Source organism: Pinus tabuliformis, chromosome 4_1, assembly GCF_031772625.1.
Source record: "Pinus tabuliformis cultivar Carrire ecotype Pingquan chromosome 4_1, CPIR1, whole genome shotgun sequence".
Taxonomy (NCBI): Eukaryota; Viridiplantae; Streptophyta; class Pinopsida; order Pinales; family Pinaceae; genus Pinus; species Pinus tabuliformis.
Genome location: NC_142303.1, coordinates 768,124,355 through 768,146,015, shown reverse-complemented (window position 1 = coordinate 768,146,015; position 21,661 = coordinate 768,124,355).

Here is a 21,661-nt window from a genome sequence, read left to right as displayed (position 1 = left end):
GGTTCATGTCATGCTTATTTCGTGTATTCACTTGTAATTGTTAAATGGATGGATGCAAGACCTAATTGATGATATAATAGTTTAATGGAGAGGGAGGTGATCCTTCTGGTTATGTTTCATAAGTTATTTTAGTCATTTATGCTCTATCTTGTATCCTAGACCTGTAGGTTGCATTGATGCCAAGTGTTTGACAGAATGTCAGTCCCAGTTGGGGATGCTCAAGCCTAGTCCTAAGGTTTATATTGATTTGTTTATATTTTCATCACGTCTTTGATGGATTTTGAAGGTTATAGCAAGTTCTGGGCAAAGGTTGGGATTTTGAGCTACCATAGTGGCGCAAATATTAGGGATGCTAACATAGGTGCATTGGAAAATGTCCAGGGATGCTGGCAAACAGGCCTGTGAGAGCAACTTTGGCTTCTGGTCATTGTCTTTCCTATAACATGAGAGCAACTAGAGGTTAAAAGGCTTAATCATCATTAGGACTCACGGAGAGGACGTTTGAGTGGCTAACATGTCTCCTGCGGGTGTTGTTGACGTGGATGGGTTTGTTTAATATGTTCCATTGGTTCCATTTCCTTCAGGTTACTAAGGAAGTTGAATCCCTTATAGTAGCCTCTCTTATTGCATGTTTACCCCGATTGAAAAATTGCTTGGGTGGACCTGGGAGGAGGGGGTGTTATAGATTAGTATTATACCATGGTTTCACTCTCCTTGGGAGAGTGTGTTGATCATACATGCATGCCAGTTGCTTGTGTATCTCTTACACTTGCATTCCATGTGATTTTTGCATTGCATCATGTTGATCATGGTTGTAGTATGTTTATTACGAGGAAATTGATGTGATTTTGTGGAATGCATCACCAGAAGTATATGAATGGTTATATGATTATATGCAACTTGATGACATCCTTGTATGTTAGGTTGCATTCCTGGTGTTTGATTACATGTATCAGTCTTGTAGGTAGGTTACAAGAATTAATTGCTTATGCTCGGCTACATGCATTCATACGTATGTGTAGTTGATTAGGCATTTCTTATGCATGTTGATATTTTCATGTGGCAATGTAGGCAATGGAGTAATGGTTGTTGTCATGCATGAGGTCATAGCATGCATTGTTGGTATGGCCTTGTATTGATGACTCGACCCTAGCTAGAATGATGTTTATGTGTTGAGACATTTATTTGATATATGTATATATGCTGCTATGATTATGTTATACATGTATCAAACTGAATTGATGATATTGCAAGTAAGGTATTCTCCCCGAATTATTCTAAGGTATGTGTGTTTATTGTGATTTGGTTTAGCTGACATAGTATTCCTTGTAGGAAAGAGATCAGATCGCTAGCAAGGTGGTAGACTACATAAAATATCCCTATGCATAAGATGGGTAGCATGATATGGGGCACTCTTCTGACTTGGAAGACACTTTGAGAATCATGAAGGAAGAAATAAGGAGTTTCAAAGCAGACAATGACAAAATCATGCAAGCACAAGAGAAACAAGCAGAGGTGAATGCGATACTACTTCAAAGTTCGTCAGACTTGTAGCGACAGGGACCACCTCGGATCAGCCATGGACATGAGGACAAAAATAATGGGCATATGGCAGTAAGTATCCTAGTAGATAGAGGTTGGATAGATCTGACATGATCAAAGATGGTAGGATGTTGGAAACTCTAGATAGGAGAGGTGATCGACACAGGTACTATTCTAGTTCTGGTTTTGATAAGCATCATGATCGTCATTGTTATCATCCTTACAGGAGGAGTGGTAAGGGATACTTTTTGGACGACTTTAATAAAGAGAACCACCTACCTTTGATGGAGAGATGAAGAAATCGCAGGATGCAGAAGCATGTTTTCTTAGTATGAAGAAATTATTTCGATTGCATGATTATTCAGAAAACATGAAAGAAAAGATAACCACTTTGTATCTCAATGGTAAAGAGGATATTTGGTGGGAATATGTGAAGAATGTTAAAGGTATACATGAGTAATATTTGACTTGACATGCACTTGAAAGGCTCTTCAAGAAGAATTACTTGTCTTCGAGGTACTATGATGACAGAGCTAAGGAGTTTTATGAGTTGAGGATGCGTTCGATGATAAACAATGAGTATACTAGTAGGTTTTTGTAGTCATTGAGATATGTGCCTTACCTCAAGGAGGAGAAGGTCAAGGTTTAGATTTCCATCAGTGGATTTCTAGATGCATACACAGACCGGATTGAGTGCGAAGAGCCTAGATCATTGGATGAGGCCATCTGAAAGTCGAAGCATTATTATGAGTAGTCGAAGCACAAAGATGAGCCTAATCTTGACTTGAAAAGAAATGAGAAAGATAATGGAAAATGGCCACCAAATAGAGGAAGACCTCAAGATGAATGTGAGAAATAAAATGTAGTTCCTTACAAGAGATTCAATACAACTGAGAAAGGATGTAGAGAGTAGCAGGCTAGAGGTGATGGTAGGGAACCATTACAGTGTTGGATATGTGGTAAGGATCATCATAAGAGGGATTTTATGCAATATCAAAGTGGTTATAGACCCCAGATATATAGTGCTCAGGAGGTGCATACAGTTGGCGATGTTGTTCATGGAATTCCTTAGATCTATGTAGTTGTGGACAACAAGGAAGAAGATCATCAGGCATCGATCATTGAGATGGTTGGTACGCTCTGCAATCAAGTTGTTTATATTTTGATTGATCCTAGTTCTAACTATAATTATTTTAATCCTAACCTGGTGGATAAGTGTGGTTTGAGAAAATAAGTGCGTGCAAAATCTTGGTTGGTATAGTTGGCTATAGGTAAAAAGAAGAGAGTTCACCACTGGGTAAGAGCTTGTGCATTTGAGTTAAATGGTATGCCTATAGCAGAACATTTCAATGTATTTCCATTGGGATCGTATAGTATGATTTTGGGTATGGATTGGCTATACCTGCATTGAACCAAAGTGGATTTCTTCAAGAAGGCCATTGAGCATGTGGATGATAGTGGGGAAAGAGGAATTTCTAGGGGAAGAAGAAGCCTACATGAGTGAGAAAGTTATTAAGTGTGTTGATGACAATGGGGAACCAAGAGTCTTGTAGGGTAAGAAGAAAGCCACATCAGTTAGGATGGTGACAACTATCCAAGCAAAGTGTATTTGCAAGAAAGGGTGCATGTTATTCGCAGTACAAATTTCTAGTGACAAGGGTAAGGAGGTTGAGGATGTCGATGTGTTAAGCAGGTACCCATTTTTGCAGCAGTTTTAGGATGTATCTCCTAGAGACATTATAGATTTTCCACCTCAAAGGGAGGTATATGTTCCTATTGAGCTGATGCTAGGGGCAGCTCCAAGATCAAAAGCACCCTATAGGATGAGAAAATATGTGTTGGTAGAGTTGAAGTTGCAGTTGAAGAAAGTGTTGGACAAAGGGTACATCAGACCTAGTATATCGCCTTGGGGTGCACTGCCGTTGTTCGTATAGAATAAAGATGGTATTCTCAGATTGTGCATTGAGTACAGGTAGTTGAATAAGGAAACGATCAAGAATAGGTACCCATTTCCAAGGATCAATGTTTGCTTGATCAGTTGAAGGGAGCAGTAGTTTTCTCTAATATCGACTTGAGATCGGGATACCATCAGGTGTGCATCAAGGAAGAGGATATCTTCAATACTGTGCTCAGGACCAGGTATGGGCATTAAGAGTTTTTTGTTGTTCTATTCAGTTTGAGTAATGCCTCTACCACATTTATGATTTTGATGAATAGTGTGTTGCATTCTTATCTGGACAAATTTTTTATTGTATTCATTGATGACATACTGGTATATTCTAAGAATGAGGAAGAACATGTCGAGCATTTAGCAATAGTGTTGATATTGCTAAGAGAGCATCAGTTGTATGCTAAAATTAGCAAGTGCCACTTCTTTTAGACTAAGGTACATTATTTGGGGCATGTTGTCTCCAAGGATGGTGTAGGAGTGAATCTAGAAAAGATAAGGGCCATTATGGACTGGGTAAATCCTAAGAATGTCGACGAGGTGAGATAATTTATGGGATAGGCAAGTCACTACAGGAGGTTCATTGGGAACTTCTCACGCATTTCATATCCTATCATATCATTGTAGCAGAAATGTAAGAAGATCGACTAGATATAAGAATGTGATTCTATTTTTGAGAAGCTTAAGTAGTTTTTGACACATGCACCACTATTAAAGAATGAAGATCCGGACAAGGAGTTTGTAGTGTGTACATATTCTTGCAAGAGAGGACTTGGTGGAGTTCTTATGTGTTATGAAACCAGCTCACAAAAAGATAGAAAAGATAGATCAACGCCTTATAATTCAGCCTCTTCGAAGGGGTAACCTCCTTAATATTACAAAAATGAATGATTCTTTCATGAATCAAATGACAAAACCTCCTTTCTATATATAGGAGTCTAAGGAGTCACAATATAACCCAGCCGACCTAACAATAATAATATAAATGCACAAAAATAACAATATGGGGATAATAGGGGCACAACAATATTAATAAGGGATACAACTACAATAGTAATGGGGTAATCACTAGTATTATAGGGACCTAACATGCCCCTCTCCTTAAAAAAAGTGTTGTCCTCAATGCTTGAGTAGTTCTAGATGCTTCTGCATAAAATTCTCATCCTCCCATGTGGAATCTTCAGTGGATAAGTTCTTCCACTTGATGAGATACTCCGAAATTGATCGATTTCGTAGTTTTCGAGTTCTTGTTTCTATGACTGCTTCTATTTCCAATATAATTTTTCCTTCCTCATCAAGTTCTGGTAATATTTTTTGAACTGGGAGCTTGTCGCCTATAACCTTATTTAAACATGAAACATGGAAAACTGGGTGCACTCGAGAAGCTGCAGGAAGCTCAAATTTGTATGCCATAGTACCAATCTTTTACAACACCTTGTATGACCATAATATTTTGGTGATAATTTATTATCCTTCTTAGCTTGCTTGAGGGAAATTTGTTTATATGGTTGTAGCCATAGGAATACCCAATCACCTACTTCAAAACTTCTTTCGCTACAATGTTGATCTGCTTGTTGTCTCATTCTATTCTGCACCAACACGAGGTTATCCTTTAAGAGTTGGAGGACTTCTTGTTGATGCTTGATGTGATGTTCCACTGCTTGAACCTCAAAATTTTCTCTTAAATATGATGTGATGGATGGTGGCTGATATCCATAAAGTGCCATAAACGATGTCATTTTTGTTGCTGTATGGAAGGAAGTTTTATACCATCATTCAGCCCAAGGCAACCATTTGACCCATTGTGTTTGTTTATCAAATACAAATCAACGAAGATATCCTTCCAAACATTTGTTTACTATCTCAATTTGCACACCAAATTGAGGATGATAAGATGAGCTATGAGCTAACTGAGTACCGAGACAAGAAAATAATTCTGTCCAAAAATTTCCAGTGAAAATCGGAACCCTATCACTTAGAATAATATTTGGGTTTCCATGTAGCTTTTGAATTGTTTCCATAAATGCAGTAGAAACTGTATTGGCTTTAAATGGATGTGATAATGCACAAAAGTGTGCATACTTGGTAAGTCTGTCAACTACCACCATGATGACACTCTTTCCCTCAGACTTGGGTAAACCTGTGATAAAATCCATTGGAACCTCCTGCCAACATTGGTTTGGAATGGATAAAGGTTGTAATAGACCTGAGGTCTTAATTGTTTCAACTTTATTTTGTTGGAAAACCAAATATTCCACCACAAACTTTTGAATACCCGATTTAAGGCCATCCCAAAGAAATTCCTTCTTAACCCTGTGGTAAGTTTTTAAAAATCCTGAGTGCCCTCCTAAGGGAGAAGTGTGCAATTCCATAAGAATATTTTGTTTGAGTTGGGAATTCTTACAGAGGTATAAGCGATCTTTGTACCATAATGAATCATTTTGCCAGCAAATGTATCATATGTACTGGAATCTTGTTGTAACTTTCGAATAAGTGCCCACACTTCTTCATCATTCTTCCATTCCTCCCTTGCTTCATTTATCCAATCTGGTTGGATAATAGAAATGGCGCACAACAATGCTTCCACATCCTCATCCTTTCTTGAGAGTGCATCTGCCACCACATTTTGCTTCCCTTTTTTGTAGATGATTTCAAAGTCATAACCCAACATCTTTGTGACCCACTTTTGTTGCTCTTCAGAGGATAATCTTTGTTATAAAAAGTATTTAAGGCTATCATGATCCATTTTTACCTTGAAGTGTCTTCCCATTAGGTAGGGTCGTCATTTCTTAAGTGCATGTAGTATTGCCAACATTTCCTTCTCATAAATAGCTTTGTGTAAAAACTTTCCCTTGATTAGATGACTTTCAAAAGCAATGGGTCTTTCATCTTGCATTAAAACAGCACCAATTCCATTTCTTGAAGCATCACATTCCACAATAAAAGGTTTTTGTGAAGTCTGGTGTAGCTAAGACTGGTGCTTGGCACATTGCCTCTTTAAGATGTTCAAAGGCCTTTGTTGCTTCTGGAGTCCATGAAAATGCATCTTTCTTCAATAATGTTGTTAGAGGTGCTGCTATTCTCCCATAATTCTTAACAAACTTGCGATAATACCCTGTCAACCCGAGAAATCCTCACAGATGCTTTATGGATGTGGGAATTTTCCATTACTTAATGGCTTTAATTTTTCTAGGGTCTACCTTAACTCCTTCATGAGATATAATATAACCCAGATATTCCACCTCTTGTACTCCAAAGAAACATTTGGATCTTTTTTCATATAATTGTTTCTCCTCTAATAGTTGTAGCACCCTGTCAACATGTTCAACATGATCCTTCCAAGACTTGTTGTATATTATTATATCATCAAAAAATACTAACACAAATTTTCTAAGGAAGGGTTTGAAAATGGAATTCATCAAACCTTGAAATGTAGAGGGTGCATTGGTAAGGCCAAAAGGCATGACCAAAAATTCATAATGACCCTCATGAGTTCTAAATGCTATTTTCGGAATGTCTTCAGTCTTCATTCTGATTTGATGATATCTTGAACGAAGATCCAACTTGGTGAAGTAAATTGATCTATGCAATTCATCCAATAATTTATCAATGATAGGAATGGGAAACTTATCTTTAATAGTGAGCTTGTTGAGCTCCCTATAATCTGGACACATGCGCCATGATCCATCCTTCTTGTGCACCAATACTATTAGAGTAGTGAAAGAACTTTGACTAGGTTGAATTATACTAGCATCTAGCATTTCTTAAACCATACATTCACTTTCACTCTTTTGGGCATAGGGATATCTGTACGACCTGATGTTTGGAGGAACACTTCCTAGAATCAGATGAATAGCATGATCATGATCACGAATAGGTGGGAGACCTTTGGGAGTCTCAAATACCTTGGAATGAATGTCCAAGGCTTTTTGGAGATCTGGAAAAATAGATGATTTCAATGTGGAAACATCTAGCAAACATAATTGTGCAATCAAACCTCTTTGTTCCTTTTTTAGAAGCTTTGTCATACCATTAAAGCTGATTATATTTCTCGGTTTCCCTGCAATACCCCTTAATTCAACTTCCTTTCCTTCCCCATTAAATTTCATGAAAAGTTCTTCAAAATTAAAAGCTATTGTACCCAAGGATTGTAGCCATTGGTCTCCTAGTACAACATCAGCGCCTCCCATTGGAATGGAAAGCATTGGGCTAGTCAATACATATTCTCCCATGGATAGCTTGATATTATGGCACTTTCCAGAGGAATTTATTGTTCCTCCATTTGCAACCATGACTTGGCACTCTGGTGCTAGATATAGGAACCAATTCAATTCTTTTGCTACCTTACAATGAATAAAATTGTGGGTACTTCCTTAATCAATCAACACTATTACATTTTTCTTCTTGATTTGTCCTTCTATATTGATGTTTTGAGGAGTGGTAATTCCAGCCAATGCATTACAAGATATGGTCGAATTCATTTCTTCTTTATCTAGGCTTTGTTCTTGGACTATATCCTCTTCTTTTGACCTTTCTTGCTCCTTTTCTTCTTCCTCTTCACAATCTATGTAGAATAATTTCTTCTCAGTGCACTTATGACCTTTAGTGTATTTGCTATCACAACTGTAACAAAGCCCTTTTGTTGTTTTTTCTTCCAATTGTTGTGGTTTCAACCTTATAGGTTGTGGAAGACTAGGGGCAATGATACTTCCATGTTTATAGTTGTGAGTGGTATGCTTCTTGGTTGCCATAATTTTGCTTTCCATTTTTCTTGCTAACCTGAATGCCTTCTCTAATTAATCAGGTTCCCAAAGGTGAACATTATGTTGGATATTATCCTTTAAAGTCCGTATGAACACATCAATCCTACGCTCCTCTGGAATATTTTTTTCCCTTATGTTCAATTTTTGGAACTCCTCAATGTGCTCCATTATTGAACCCTTTCGTTTGAGACTTATCAATTGGCTAAAAAAAGTGTTGCTTTTTGTATCCTCACAATGTGCTGTCAATTCTTCCATAAAAATTGCCCAAGTGATAGTTTGTTTACGAGAGAAAAGCCATTGATACCATACAAACTTATTTGGTTCCAAATATAAAGTTGCAATATGTACCTTTTGTGTGTTTTGCACATTATTGAGATCGAAAAATTGCTCCATCTGTAATATCCATGTTGCGGGATCCTTGCCCTCAAACTTCCTCATATCGATTTTTGGAATATTGTGGGTCTTCAATCCAATATTAGAGTCTATGAAATCATGATTAACATTTCTTTTGTTCGCATCATGAGTTTCCTTTACTACCCTTTTACCATTAGTAAGTATTTCTTGTATAAAATTTGTAAAATATGTCTTTAAATCTATCTTCAAATTGTCAATCTTAGCTTCCACACCATTCATATTAGCTTCCAAACCCTTTATCTTAGATTCCACGCCATCTATCTTAGCTTTTGTTAGCTTTTGCGACAGTGAAATTTGTTGCACTTAGTCTTGTAATTTTGATATATCATGTAGCATTTCTTCCTCTTCTTCATGAGTCATGCTAGAGCTTTCAGGTTGCTTACTAGGTGTTTACATTTTCTTTCCTCGGGGCATCAGTTACCAATAATAATGCTCTACTATTCCCTTTGAATTCCTTCAAAATGATTTTTCAAACCAAGCTTAAGCAAAAATTTAAAAAATTCTACACACCTTTTTTCACTTTGTAGGAGCTCGATATTGCCTCTGATGTATCTCTGTAATTTCGGATCATCCAGTTCTGAAATTGTGACCTCTAGTAGCCCTCTGTGTCCTCTTTCCAATGCCACTAGTCTGATCCCAATTGGATTCTCCAAGGAAGAGTTATTCCAAATCTCCCACAGTGACCTGATTATAGACTAGTTCAGTAGAGCGAACTTGTACGATGTGCCACATGTCCCTGTTTCGACCTTTGGCTCTGAAAAATATATACAAGAAACTACAGTCTGTTTTCTTTCTATACCTTCTTACGAAATTTCAATCAGATGCTCAGAGAGAAAATTATGACGATTTTCCCCAGATCACCTGTTTGGAATGTAATTTAGGAGTCTGCAAAAAGACTAACTTCCTCAAATCACATCTCCGCAAATATAGCGCAAAAAGCTTTGAAATTCGGACCCGAGCTTCAGTGCAATCTCATCTCAAATGGTTTTTTTTTTAGCTTCTGAAACATCACAGAGAAAAATTATAGTGAAAATGCCATGATGACCTATTTGGAGCAGCGAAACCCTAGAATCCAAAGCTCTGATGCCAAATGTTATGAAACCAGCTCACAAAAAGATAGAAAAGATAGATCAACGCCTTAGAATTCAGCCTCTTCGAGGGGGCAACCTCCTTTACATTACACAAACGAATGATTCTTTGATGATTCAAATGACAAAACCTCCTTTCTATATATAGGAGTCTAAGGAGTCACAATATAACCCAGCTGACCTAACAATAATAATATAAAGGCACAAAAATAACAATATGGGGACAATAGGGTCACAACAATATTAATAAGGGATACAACTACAATAGTAATGGGGTAATCACTAGTATTATAGGGACATAACATTATGCAAGAAGTAAAGGTATTGTGTTATGAGTCACGGAAACTGAATGAGCACAAGAAGAACTACTCGACACATGATCATGAGCTGACAGCAATTATATATGCATTGAAGATGTGGAGATAGTATCTTCTGGCCACGAGGCTTACATTGATGAACCACCATAGTGGGTTGAGGTATTTCTATGATCAGTTGAATCTAAATGCCAGGCAACCCAGATGGTTGGCTACCCTTAGTGAGTTCGACTTTGAGACCAGATACATGAAAGGGAAGGAGAACCGGGTTGGAGATGCTCTTAGCAGGAAGGTATAAGTAAATCATATAGTAGCTATGAGATCTTATGGGATAGAGTTACAGAATATGATATTACAGGAAGGACAGAGGGATGACGAATACATGGATATTATGAATAGGTTATAGCAGAGCATAAGTACAGGTACATGTGCAAGTACATGTACATGTGATTGGGATGCAGACTATCGTCTCACGACAGATGGTTTGGTGAGTTTTAGAGACAGGATCTATGTGCCAAATTGAAATGAGCTCAAGAATCTTATCTTGAGGGAGCTTTATGTTAAGATATACTCAAGTCATTCGGGATATTATAAGACATTGATGGACGTAAAAAAAGTTCTACTATTGTTCGAATTTGATGAAGGAAGTGGCATAGTTCATGGCTAGATGTTTATATTATCAGTAGGTCCAGGAAAAATGTAAGCATCCAGGTGGTTTAATATAGCCTATAATGATTTCAGAACGGAAATGGGAGGTCATTTCCATGGATTTCATTATAGGTATTCCAAGGACAGTGGGGCAACATGATTCTATTAACGTCATGGTCGAAAAGTTGACCAAGGTAGCACACTTCATTCTAGTTAAGGCTACATATTTAGCTAGTTACATAGCACATGTGTTCATCAGAGAGATATTGAGACTATATGGTGTTCCAAAGAATATTGTGTCAGACAAGGATGCAAAGTTAGCTTCCAGGTTTTGGAAGGAGCTATTTGTAGGCTTTGGTAGAGAGTTGACCTTTAGTACAACTTATCATACACAAACAAGTGGACAGTTAGAGAGAGTCAATAGGATCTTGGAGGATATTTTGAGGATGTACATGATACACCCACAAAAGAAATGGGAGTATGTTCCATTGGTTGAGTTTGCATACAACAATGGTTATTAGGCTTCATTGAGGATTAGTCCTTTTGAGGCATTTTATGGGTGAAGTTGTAACACTCCCATTAGCTGGAGTGACCTAGTGAACAAGTTACTTATTGGACTAGACATGTTGGTGGACATGGAGTACGAAATTCATGTTATAAAGAAGAATCTAAAGGTAGCACAAGATAGACAAAAGAGTTATGCAGTCAACACAAGGTGTTAAAGGAGTTTTAGGTTGGGGAGCATGTGTATTTGTGCATCAAGCCAAAGTAAAGATCTTTGAGGATTGGTTCATGTAACAAGTTGGCACCATCATATTGTAGGCCTTTTGAGATCCTTAATAGGATTGGACTGATGGCATATCAACTTGCACTACCTCCAACGGTGAAATTCCATGATTTTTTCCATATGTCATTTCTTAAGAAGTATATAAATGAAGTTGATCATGTTATTGATTGGTTTTTATTGCAGGTGGAGAAAGAAGGAGAGTTCCAGCTGGAGCCTCAGTGCATATTGCAGAGGAAATATCTCACGCTTAGGAAACAATCCATAGAGAAAGTTAAAGTGTAGTGGAAGCACTTTGGGCCGGAAGAAACTACATGGGAGATGGAAGATCAGATGTAGGACATGTATTATTCATTGTCGGTCGAGGAAAACAAGTTTTGGTTTGATGTTGGCATATGTTTTGTTGATGTCTTGGTATATGTATGTATATGTATATGGACATAACTACCACCATGAGCTAAGTTATAAAATTCCAATAAGTGGTATCGGTGTCATGTTATTATGGTTGTTATATTGTCATGTTGTCATGAAGTTTTACTTTTCAGTAGGTCTTTCATTATAAATACTGCATCGAGCTAAGTTATAAAACTCCATGGGCAGTATGTTTTTTGTTCAGTGAATTTTTTGAGGTAATGGTGTGGTTTAACACCGAGGATGACATTCCCTAAGGGGGAGGGTTCTATAACAGACCAGGTGGAAAATTTCATGTAATAAATGTTAATAATGGAAAAATAAGACCACGGTTCAGGAACACTTATTCCAAGATGAATGTTGGGAAAATATGTCCTAGTGGACATCACTAGGTGTGTTTTGGCCAAGGAAAATTGGCAAAGGCTAAGGCTAAGGCACTAAAAGGAAAAAAATATTTTTTGGCACATTTATTTATGAAATAAAGGAAATTAGGAGAAAAGTAAGGTGAAAGGTCATAGGTTGCATGTTAGGAGGAAATTGAAGAAAAATAATGGGAAATGAAGAAAATAGAGGCCTCATTAATAAAAAGGCATCTGAGGATCAGTTGGTACCCTATTGTTAGTTCATGTTTGGAGCTCTCTCATTATTCTTTCTCTCTCTCACTCTTGGTCGCTTAGGATTTTCTTATATAACTCTAGCCTTCGATCAAGGAAGGGAAAGTAAGCAAAGGGAAAGGAAGGAAAGAAAGGATCAAGGAAGGAAGAGCATGATCAAGTAGTTTCAATAGGAATACCATGTGTGATTTCCTAGCTATTTTGGAAATGCATTTCTTTACATGTTAGCATATAGCTCTCTTATTTTCAGTGCCATGGTTTCATTGGGTTATTATACTGGCTTTCAACCTAGCCTTGCCTATTTCCATATGCCATGGCATTGGGATGTTTATCTCGGATTTGATCTTTGGTTTGCCAGATGGATTTCAGAATATGGGGTGGAGGTGGGCTCAAGGTTAATTCTCGAAGGCCTAGGAATCCCTCAACCGATTTTGGTGTGATGCATGGTAAATCCTCAGGGATAAGTCTTGGTTTAGGGCCTAGTGATCTGGGTTTGTATTGTGGTAAATTCTGAGAGACTAGTCTCGGTTTAGGGCCTAGTGATTTTGGATTGGATTACATTAAATCCTGAGAGAGAAGGATATAGAAAAATCCTCAAGGATAATGATGGATTCCAGATGGAATTCCAAGTTCGGTTCAGTTGTGAACAGAGCATCGGTTTTGGTGTGATCATTGTTTGATGAGGGTGGAGGTGGTTTAACCTCTAGATTCCCTTGTTTTTTCATGGATTGGTTGTTTCATGAGATCCCACATTCATGCTTGAAATATGGCATGGTGGTGACTGGCTAAAAGAATGATTTTGTTCAGCCATGTCTACGGTCGTGTGGAATGTGGAAGTCCCAAACCTCGTCAAATTTTCCTATGATTAATAAAAGTTAACCTCTCTTAGTTTTTCACTAGTTTATATATGGATTTAACGTTTGTTATATCTCTAATATTTATATGGTTTTATGTTGTTTATAAGCATGGTTAAATGATTGGTTCATGTCATGGTTATTTCATGTATTCACTTGTAATTTTTAAATGGATGGATGCAAGACATAATTGATGATATAATAGTTCAATGGAGAAGGAGGTGATCCTTTTGGTTATGTTTCATAATTTCTTTCAGACATTTATTCTTTGTCTTGTATTTTAGACTTGTAGGTTGCATTGGTGCCAAGCATTTGATAGAATATCAGTCCTATTTGGTGATGCTCAAGCCTAGTCCTGAGGTTGATTTTTGATTTGTTTATATTCTCATCATGTCTTTGATTCATTCTGAAGGTTATAACAAGTTTTGGGTAGAGGTAAGGATTGTAGGCTAGAAAAGTGGCTCAAATCTCATGGACTCTAGCACATGTCTGCTGGAGAAAGTCCACAGACGCTCGCACAGAGGCTTGTGAGAGAAAATTTTACTTTTGGTCATTCTCTTGCCTATAACATGAGCGTGACCAAGAGTTAAAAGGCGTAAATTGTTAGTAGCACTTAGGGACAGGATTTTTGAGTGGCTGACATGTCTCCTAAGGGTGTTGTTGCTCATGTGAATGGGTTTGTTTAATATGTTCCGTCAGTTCCATTTCCTTAAGGTCACCAAGGAAGTTGAATCCCTTATAGCAGCCTTTCTCATCACATGTTTACCTCGGTTGGGCAGTTACTTGGGTGGACATGGGAGGAGGGAGTGTTACATACTGATTGTATGGAAAGATGAAACATATAGCAGTCACCGATGATGTAATTGCAGAGGTCTCGGGACTGCTAGCCACTGGACCTGTATGGACCCTGAAGAAGGAAAGATTGCAAAAGATAATGGAGATCTTCCAGGATGAAGGCCAGAACCTGACAGTCAGAGGAAAGGGAGTCCTACCAGTAGCATTAGGAGAGCCCTGGGTAGAATTGGCGAGGATCATCTAGAGCTACATCACCTGTGAAGGCAAGAAAGACGTGGTAAGACCACGGCACCTTAAACTCTTAGCTGTATTAAAAGAGAAATGCTCTGTGAACCTACCTGCATTTTTAAATTCATTACTGCATGATGTTTCCCGAAGCATGAAAAAGTCACAACATGTGGAATCGGTAGTGAGTCACCATGGACTGATATGGCTGATAGTTAGCCACAGTTTGGCTCAGCAATAGAGCAGCTGGGAAGAACTAATTGCTATAATAGATGGGGCACCAACTCCGCCAGCCCCAAAACGCAAACATACTGCCAGTACACCAAATAGACCATCAAAACGGAGAAAATCAGTTAGATTGGCACGGATTAGAGGGAGATTGGAAAATCCCCAAGGGAGTACCAGCCAGCCTGTGGAGATAGACGACTCAAGGGATGAGCAACCCCCGCAATTGGAAGGAGAAGAGAATGAGAAAGAAGTGGAAGGAAATGAGGAAGGAGAGACAGAGGAAGAGACCGAGCAACCTGAGCAGGTGGAGGTGGAGGCAGAACAACGTGAAGAGAGTCCATTGCAAAATCCATTGCAAGAGGATGAATTGGCCAAAATTCTGGCCAATATGGGCGAATATGGCCAGCCTCTCAGCCCGCCAGGCCTCCAGATTGAGGAAGAACCAAAAGAGCATTTTGCTCAAGATAAAAATGCACCCGAGGAATTGTGCGATGGGGAAGAAAACAAAGAGAATAATTCTGCAAGTATGACAGGAGAAGAAAATGATGAAGAAATGGGGGGGGAATAATCCGCTCCCAGCCAGACTACACCAGAAGAATTGCATGAAGAAGAAGGGGTGGAAAAGGAAGTTACCCAAGATGTAACAGAGCTAGCTAGGGTTTCTATTCCTGAGCAACCTGAACCAAACATCGAAGGAGAAACCCAAGAAGAAAACCATGGAATTGGCCAAGATAACAATCCAGGCCCGAATAAACAAATAATTGTTCCTTCTAAGGAAACAGAAGAAATCAAACGATTACGAAAAGAACATGTTGGGTCCCTATAATACTAGTGATTACCCCATTACTATTGTAGTTATACCCCTTATTTATATTGTTGTGCCCCTATTACCCACATATTGTTATTTCTGTGCCCCATAGAATCCCTCTATTATTATTTTTGTGGCTTTATATTATTATTGTTAGGTCGGCTGGATTATATTGTGACTCCTTAGACTCCTATATATAGAAAGGAGGTTTTGTCATTTGTATCATCCAAGAATTGTTTATTTATGTAATGTAAAGGAGGTTTCCCCCTCGAAGAGGCTAAATTCTAAGGCATTGATCTTTCTTTTCTATCTTTTCTTGAGCTGGTTTCATAACATTTGGTATCAGAGCTTTGGATTCTAGGGTTTCGCTGCTCCAAACAGGTCATCGTGGCATTTTCGCTATAAATTTTTGTCTGTGACGTTTCAGAAGTCGCAAAAAAAACCCATTTGAGAAGAAATCGCGCTGAACCTTGGATCCGAATTTCAGAGTTTTTCGCGTGATATTTTCTGAGATATGATTTGAGGAAGTTGGTCTTTTTGCAGACTCCTGAATTACACTCAAAACAGGTGACCTGGGGAAAATCGTCATAACTTTCTTTCTGAGCATCGGATTGAAATTTCATAAGAAGGTACAGAAAGAGGAAGGACTGTAGTTTTCTTTTATATATTTTTAAGAGTCAAAGGTTGAAACAGTGACACGTGGTACGTCGTACAAGTTCACTCTACTGAACTAGTCTATAATCAAGTCACTGTGGGAGATTTCGCATAACTCTTCCTCAGAGAATCCAATTTGGATCAGACTTGTGGCATTGGAAAGAGGACACAGAGGGCTACTAAAGGTCACAAATTCAGAACTAGAAAATTAGAAAGTACAGAGATACATCGGAGGCAATATCGAGCTCCTACAAAGTGAAAAAAGGTGTGTAGATTTTCTTTAATTTTTGCTTAAGCTTGGTTTGAAAATTTATTTTGAAGGAATTCAAAGGGCATATTAGAGAATTATTATCGGTAACTGATTCCCCGAGGAAAGAAAATGCAAACACCTAGTAAGGAGCCTGAAAGCTCTAGCATGACTCATGAAGAAGAAGAAGAAATGCTATATGATATATCAAAATTACAAGAACAAGTGCAACGAGTGTCACTTGCACAAAAAGCAAGAGAATCTAAAATGGATGGTTTAAGGAAAGATGTAGAAGCTAAGATGGATGGTTAAAGAAAGGTGTAGAAGCTAATATGGATGGCATGGAAGCTAAGGTGAATGGCATGGACGCTAAAATTGATGGCATGGATGATAAGGTGGATAAGTTGCTACAAGAAATAGTCACTAAGGGTGAAAGAGTACTAAAGGAAACTCATGATGAGAACAAAAGAAATGTTAATCATGATTCCATAGACTCTAATTTTGGATCGAAGACTCACCATGTTCCAAAAATCGATATGAGGAAGTTTGATGGCAAGGATCCCGCCACATGGATATTACAGATGGAGCAATTCTTCGATCTCAATAATGTGCAAAACACACAAAAGGTACGTATGGCAACTTTATATTTGGAACCAAATCAGTTTGTATGGTATCAATGGCTTTGTTCTCGTAAACAATTTATCACTTGGGCAATTTTTACGGAAGAATTGATAGCACATTATGAGGATACAAAAAGCAACACTTTTTTTAGCCAATTGATAAGTCTCAAACAAAAGGGTTCAATAATGGAGCACATTGAGGAGTTCCAAAAATTGAACATAAGGGTAAAAGATATTCCAGAGGAGCATAGGATTGATGTGTTCATAGGGTCTTTAAAGGATAATATCCAACATGATGTGCGCCTTTGGGAACCTGATTCATTAGAGAAGGCATTCAGGTTAGCAAGAAAAATGGAAAGCAAAATTATGGCAACTAGGAAGCATACCATTCACAACTATAAAGACGGAAGTGTTGTTGCCCATAGTCTTCCACAACCTACAAGGTTGACACCACAACAATTGGAAGAAAAAAGAGCAAAAGGGCTTTGTTACAATTGTGATAGCAAATACACAAAAGGTCATAAGTGTGCTGAGAAGAAATTATTCTACATAGATTGTGAAGAGGAAGAAGAAAAGGAGCAAGAAAGGTCAAAAGAAGAGGATATATTCCAGGAACAAAGCCTAGATGAAGAACAAATAAATCCGACCATATCTTGTAATGCATTGGCGGGAATTACCACTCCTCAAACCATCAAGATAGAAGGACAAATCAAGAAGAAAAAGGTAATAGTGTTGATTGATTCAGGAAGCACCCACAATTTTATTCATTGTAGGGTAGCAAAAGAATTGAATTGCTTCCTATATCCAGCACCAGAGTGTCAAGTGATGATTGCAAATGGAGGAACAATAAATTGTTCTGGAAAGTGCCATAATATCAAGCTATCCATGGGAGAATATGTATTGACTAGCCCAATGCTTTCCATTCCAATGGGAGGTGCTGATGTTGTACTAGGAGTCCAATGGCTACAATCCTTGGGTACAATAGCTTTTAATTTTCAAGAACTTTTCATGAAATTTTCTGTGGAAGGAAAGGAAGTTGAATTAAGGGGTATTGCAGGGAAACCAGGAAAGATAATCAGCTCTAATGGCATGACAAAGCTTCTAAAAAAGGAGCAAAGAGGTGTAATTGCACAATTATGTTCGCTAGATGTTTCCACATTGGAATCATCTATTTCTCCAGATCTCCAAAAAGTCTTGGACAATCATTCCAAGGTATTTGAGACTCCCAAAGGTCTCCCACCTATGCGTGATCATGATCATGCTATTCATCTGATTCCAGGAAGTGTTCCTCCAAACATCAGGCCGTACAGATATCCATATGTCCAAAAAAGTGAAATTGAACGTATGGTTGCAGAAATGCTAGAGGCTGGTATAATTCAACCGAGTCAAAGTTCTTTCTCAGCTCCAGTAGTATTGGTGCACAAGAAGGATGGATCATGGCGCATGTGTCCAGATTATAGGGAGCTCAACAAGCTCACTATTAAAGATAAGTTCCCCATTCCTGTCATTGATGAATTACTGGATGAATTGCATGGATCAATTTACTTCACCAAGTTGGATCTTCGTTCGGGATATCATCAAATCAGAATGAAGATTGAAGACATTCCGAAAACGGCATTTAGAACTCATGAGGGTCATTATGAATTTTTGGTCATGCCTTTTGGCCTTACCAATGCACCTTCAACATTTCAAGGTTTGATGAATTCAATTTTCAAACCATTCCTTAGAAAATTTGTGTTAGTATTTTTTGATGATATACTAATCTACAGCAAGTCTTGGAAGGATCATGTTGAACATGTTGACAGGGTGCTACAACTATTGGAGGAGAAACAATTATATGCAAAAAGATCCAAATGTTTCTTTGGAGTCCAGGAGGTGGAATATTTGGGTCATATTGTATCTCATGAAGGAGTTAAGGTAGACCCTAGCAAAATTAAAGCCATTAAGGAATGGAAAATCCCCACATCCATAAAGCATCTGCGAGGATTTCTTGGGTTGACAGGGTATTATCGCAAGTTTGTTAAGAATTATGGGAGAATAGCAGCACCTCTAACAACATTATTGAAGAAAGATTCATTTTCATGGACTCCGGAAGCAACAAAGGCCTTTGAACATCTTAAAGAGGCAATGTGCCAAGCACCGGTCTTAGCTACACCGGACTTCACAAAAACCTTTATTGTGGAATGTGATGCTTCAGGAAATGGAATTGGTGCTGTTCTAATGCAAGATGAAAGACCCATTGCTTTTGAAAGTCGTCCAATCAAGGGAAAGTTTTTAAGCAAAGCTATTTATGAGAAGGAAATGTTGGCAATACTCCATGCACTTAAGAAATGGCGACCCTACCTAATGGGAAGACACTTCAAGGTAAAAACGGATCATGATAGCCTTAAATACTTTTTAGAACAAAGATTATCCTCTGAAGAGCAACAAAAGTGGGTCACAAAGATGTTGGGTTATGACTTTGAAATCATCTACAAAAAAGGGAAGCAAAATGTGGTGGCAGATGCACTCTCAAGAAAGGATGAGGATGTGGAAGCATTGTTGTGTGCCATTTCTATTATCCAACCAGATTGGATAAACGAAGCAAAGGAGGAATGGAAGAATGACGAAGAAGTGTGGGCACTTATTCGAAAGCTACAACAAGATTCCAGTACTTCTGATACATTTAGCTGGCAAAATGATTCGTTATGGTACAAAGATCGCTTATACCTCTGTAAGAATTCCCAGCTAAAACAAAAGATTCTTATGGAATTGCACACTTCTCCCTTAGGAGGGCACTCAGGATTTTTAAAAACTTACCACAGGGTTAAGAAGGAATTTTTTTGGGATGGCCTTAAATCAGATATTCAAAAGTTTGTGGCGGAATGTTTGGTTTGCCAACAAAATAAAGTTGAAACAATTAAGACACCGGGTCTATTACAACCTTTATCCATTCCAAGCCAACGTTGGGAGGAGGTTTCAATGGATTTTATCACAGGTTTACCCAAGTCTGAGGGAAAGAGTGTCATCATGGTGGTAGTTGACAGACTTACCAAGTATGCACACTTTTGTGCATTATCACATCCATTTAAAGCCAGTACAGTTTCTACTGCATTTATGGAAACAGTTCAAAAGCTACATGGAAACCCAAAGATTATTGTAAGTGACAGAGATCCCATTTTCACTGGAAATTTTTGGACAAAATTATTTTCTTGTCTTGGTACTCAGTTAGCTCATAGCTCATCTTATCATCCTCAATCTGATGGGCAAACTGAGATAGTAAACAAATGTTTGGAAGGATATCTTCGTTGCTTTGTATCTGATAAACAGACACAATGGGTCAAATGGTTGCCTCTGGCTGAATGGTGGTATAACACTTCCTTCCATACAGCAACAAAAATGACCCCATTTATGGCACTTTATGGGTATCAACCACCATCAATCACATCATATTTAAGAGAAAATTCTAAGGTTCAGGCAGTGGAACATCACATCGAACATCAACAACAAGTCCTCCAACTCTTAAAGGATAACCTCGTGTTGGCACAAAATAGAATGAAACAACAGGCAGATCAACATCGCAGTGAAAGAAGTTTTGATGTAGGTGATTGGGTATTCCTACGGCTACAACCATATAAGAAAATGTCCCTAAAGCAAGCTAAGAAGGATAATAAATTATCACCAAAGTATTATGGTCCGTACAAGGTGTTGGAAAAGATTGGTACTATGGCATACAAATTGGAGCTTCCTGCAGCTTCTCGATTGCACCCAGTTTTCCATGTTTCATGTTTAAAGAAGGTTATAGGTGACAAGCTCCCAGTTCAAACAATATTGCCAGAACTTGACGAGGAAGGAAAAATTATATTGGAACCGGAAGCAGTCACAGAAACAAGAACTCGACAGCTACGAAATCGATCAATTTCAGAGTATCTTATCAAGTGGAAGAACTTATCCGCTGAAGATTCCACATGGGAGGATGAGAATTTTATGCAGAAGTATCCAGAACTGCTCAAGCGTTGAGGACAACACTTTTTTGAAGGAGAGGGGCATGTTGGGTCCCTATAATACTAGTGATTACCCCATTACTATTGTAGTTATACCCCTTATTTATATTGTTGTGCCCCTATTACCCACATATTGTTATTTCTGTGCCCCATAGAATCCCTCTATTGTTATTTTTGTGGCTTTATATTATTATTGTTAGGTCGGCTGGATTATATTGTGACTCCTTAGACTCCTATATATAGAAAGGAGGTTTTGTCATTTGTATCATCCAAGAATTTTTCATTTATGTAATGTAAAGGAGGTTGCCCCCTCGAAGAGGCTGAATTCTAAGGCGTTGATCTTTCTTTTCTATCTTTTCTTGAGCTGGTTTCATAACAGAACAGCAAAGGTTGCTAAATGTTATAGCTCGATTCGATAGCAAATTAGGGTTTTGAGAATGAGAAAAAGACCAAAGAGAAATTCAGGTAAAAGACATGCAGCTACTCTAGTGAGACCCCCCAAGAAAAAGGTTCGAAAGAACCCTGTTAAGCCTGCTGTTCAAAACCCTGTCGAAGAATAGTTTGTTGTTCAAACCGCCATTAAAGAACAATCTGTTGTTCAAAATCTTGTTAAAATGCAGACTTCCATTCAAAAGCAAAAGGAACAGCATTCCACTATTGCTCATGTTGAAGTGAAAACAGACGATATATTGGCCTATGACAAGGAAGTTGAGACAGAGGC